General features: G+C 45.0%; 1 pseudogene; it reads left to right on the top strand.

Moving 5' to 3' along the window:
* The first annotated feature begins 442 nt into the window (after positions 1–442).
* LOC125687388 (palmitoyltransferase ZDHHC1-like) lies at positions 443–2,789 on the top strand (annotated as a pseudogene).
* The last annotated feature ends 1,261 nt before the right edge of the window (positions 2,790–4,050 follow it).

The following is a 4,050-nucleotide window of genomic DNA, read 5'->3' as shown; positions in this document are numbered from 1 at the left end:
TCAGGAGTCTTTGCTGTTCAGTACATTTGCAAATGGTCTTGGAAAGACAATAATGATACTAAGCATTCCAGGCAGGTAAGGACAAGGGCTTCCTACTCACTGCTGGAGAGAATCTTGAGTAACATAGAAGATTAAATTAAATGCAATAAATGTGAAGTGAGCAATACAGGATATAAAGTATGTATGTATGAAATAAGTTTGGAATTAGGTTATTAGTAATTTTCAAAAAAGACGGTTTTTTGAAAATGCTGACTCAATCATTAAAAGACTACTAGGTACCTTGGAGTCATTAAGAAAATGCAGAGAGTATAAGTGTAAAATATTATTAGCGTCTCCATAAATCTGTGTTGTAGTAGCAACTCTGTGTGATGCCAGCAGTTCTGTTTCCCTGTACTGAAGATGTATAGTAGAAAGGGAAAAGTAGTGCAGAAAATTAACAAAGATGGTCAAAGTTATCACAGAAGATATGCATGAAGTGGTTTATTCGTATGGACAGTGCAATCAGCACTGGGAGAGGAATGACAGGACTGGAAGCACACAGTCGAGACATAACAAATATTATCTGTACATAATCAGAGAACCACAGATTTGTAAGACTTGGAAAGGACCTCCAGAGATCATCGAGTCCAATCCCTCTACAAAAGCAGGCTCGCTACAACAGGTTGCACATGTAGGCATCCAAACATGTCTTGAATACCTCCAGAGGAGACTCCACAACCTCTCTAGGCAGCCTGTTCCAGTGCTAAATCACCCTTACTGTGAAGACGTTCTTTCACATATTGGTGTGGAACTTCCTGTGCTCCAGTTTATGGCCATCTCTGCTTGTCCTGTCCCCACAGACCACTGAAAAGAGGTTGGCCATGTCCCTTTGTCTCCCAGACTGAAGATATTTGTAAACACTAATAAAATCCCCTCTCGGTCTTCTTTTCTCACGGCTGAACAGACCCATTTCACTCAGACTTTCCTCATAGGAGAGATGCTCCAGGCCCTTTAAAGTCTTTGTGGCCCTCTGCTGGACTCTTTCCAAGAGATCCTTGTCTTTTTTTATACTGGGGAGCCCAGAACTGGATACAGTACTCCAAGAGAGGCTTGACCTGCTGGCCATGCTCCTTTTAATGCACCCGAGGATACCATTGGCCTTCTTGGCCACCAGGGCACATTGATGCCTCATGGACAACCTGTCATTCACCAGAACCCCTGGGTCCTTTTCTGCAGAGCTTCTCTTCAGAAGGTCATTCCCCAAACTGTACTGATAAAGGCAGTTAGTTATTCCTTCCCAGGTGCAAGACTCTACACTTGGCTTTTCTTAAACCTCATCTGGTTTCTTACAGCCTAGCTCTCCAGCCTGTCTTGGTCCTGCTGAATGGCAAGACAGCTTTCTGGCGTGTCAACCACTCCTCCCAGTTTTGTATCATTGACATATTTGTTGAGGGTGGACACTATCCCCTCATCAAGATAATAAATGAAGATATTGAACAAGATTAGAGTTAGCACAACCCCTGGGAAATACTGCTAACCACAGGTCTCCAACTGGGCTCTGCATCACTGATGACAACCCTCTGAGCTTGACCACTCGGTCAATTCTCAACCCACCTCACCATCCACTCATCTATCCTACACTTTCTCAGCTTTGTTATCAGGATGTCATGGAAGAGAATATATCAAAAGCCTTGCTGAAGTCGAGGTAGATATTATCCACTGCTCTGCCCCATCTACCCAGCCAGTGATGCCACTACAGAAGGCTACAAGGTTGGTATGTTCAAATCTAACTCAAATAGGTATATCCAGTAGGTGAGATGCAGAAGTGTTGTGAACATTTTAAATGTCCTGGGCTTCAGATAGTCATCAAGCAAGATCTCAGTAGAAAAATCCTTCAAAAAACATCAGGATAAGATCTGTCTTGTCTGGTGACTGTAAGCCTGCCAGGCCACCTCTTGACATTTCACATCTATCTTATGTGAAACAAACTGACTACATATGAGTACATCCTGCAGCAGCATGCCCATGAAGAAGCCAAAGAAGCAGACAAGCAGCTGGATCCTTGTCTCTCTCAGGTCAGGAAGAGGACTTACTTTCAGCTAACCCTGGCCATACATACCCTGGTGTTCAGGTAGAGGACTTCTCAGCAGTCAATTCAGAAAAATGCTTTTCAAAGCTCTACATCCACACCAATGAAGCTGTTCCTGAACGCAGCTCCTCCCCTGACCTCCCATATCTTCACTTTGTGGCCTCTTTGCAGATACATAAAAAAAGGACAAAGAAGATGCTAAGGACTTCTTTCTCAGTGATGGAGAACAGATCTAAACCACACACTGGAAACTGGGCTTCTTTTCCAGGTCCCCAGTCAGCTCACACAACTGATGTCACCTCCTCCTCCCACAGCCCTCTCAGCCCTCTCCTCCTGGTGCTCACCATTCTCCCAGCTGACTATCACTGCTGAGTCCATGGATGAGATTCCTGTGGCTCAGACTCACCTCGGCAACACAGCCCTTCACAGCCCTTATAAGAACAGCTCAAGTTGTCCTCGGCGCTGTCCTGTGTCCACACCTAATCCCAAATATTGCAAAGAGAAAAGTTTGCATTCTGGACACAAGGTGAAAAGGAAAAGCTGCAAGCAAGACAGACATGTGGAGCAAAATCTGGAACTCAGAGAAGCTTATGTCTGTCAGCCCCAGCCTGATGGGAGCACATCTGAGCCACAGCACAGAAAATGCACCAGCAAACAGCATCTGGGCAGGCATGACCCATGCTTAAAGGATATAAGGAAAAACACCACAATGCCTGAGTGACCATCCTTCCAAAGCCACAGACTTGCTTCACAGACTTGTGAAGCAAGATGTTATTTTTCTGTTTGTGTGTTTCTATTCAAAGCTTTTCACTCAACAGCAACTCATTTTCTGGTGACAGCAGCATCCCTGTGTGTGATATTGTCCAACTTCCAGCACACTTATCTGGGAGGCAGCAAAAGCCCTGCTGCATCATATCCTTCTGCATTTCACTCATCTCTCAGGACAAGGGGAAATGGCTTTAAGTAGCATCAGGGTAAGTTTAGGTTGGATATTAGCAAAGTTATTTACAAAAAGGGTTGTTAAACACTGGAATAGGCTCCCTGGGGAGATGGTTGAGTCACCATCCCTGGATGTGTTTAAAAACTGTTTGGATGTGGTGCTCAGGGACATGATTTAGCAGAAAGTTGTTAGGGTAGTATGGTTAGGTTGTGGTTGGACTTAATGATCCTTAAGGTCTTCTCCAATCTGAGTGATTCCATGATTCTATGAAATTCCTTCCTAGCATCCAGGCAGCTGTGGGGGCTTAAAAGCAATTGGTAGCTAAGCTCTCACTCTCTCCTCAGCAAAACAGGAGGAGAAAACACAGTGGAAAAAAATCATGGACTGAGATAAGGAGATAAGGGAGATCACTCCTCAATTACTGTCATGGAGAAAACAGCCTCAGCACATGGGAGATGTAACTTATTTACTATTGATAATAGCTTAGAGCAGTGAAAACTAAAGGCAAAGTAAATCATATTTCCCCCTCAACTCTCTTCTGTCTCATCTTCACTCTACTCTCCATTGTGGCCATCCCTACCATAGGACGCTGTCCTTCCCCATCTGGTCCTATATGGGCTTTCCACAGGCTGCCTCCTTCAGGCACCGTGGGCTCCTCCATGTCTCCATGCAGAGATTTGCTCCACAGCAGCCTCCCCTGCGCTACAGGGAGATGCTGCTCTGTGCTTGGAGCTCCTCTATCTCCTCTGCTGACCTTGGGAATGGTTCTCTCACTGTTCCTCACTCCCAGCTGCTATTGCACAGCATTTTTCCCTCTCAGAGGCACAACCTAGAGGCACACCCAGCATCACTCATGGCTCAGCTCTGGCAGCAGAAGATTCATTTTGGACCAGCTGGAGCTGGCTCTGATCTGACATGTAGAAGCTGCTGGACCCTTCACACAGAAGTCACCTTGAAGCCCCAGTGCCAAAAACCTCACCACATAAACCTAGTTAAGAGTACACATAGAAAGTTTATACTGCAGATATGTTCTGTTAATATA

The sequence above is a fragment of the Lagopus muta genome, chromosome Z (genome assembly GCF_023343835.1).
Source record: "Lagopus muta isolate bLagMut1 chromosome Z, bLagMut1 primary, whole genome shotgun sequence".
Classification (NCBI taxonomy): Eukaryota; Metazoa; Chordata; class Aves; order Galliformes; family Phasianidae; genus Lagopus; species Lagopus muta.
The sequence above is the reverse complement of the archived record's forward strand: the minus strand, read 5'-3'. Positions and strand labels throughout refer to the sequence as shown.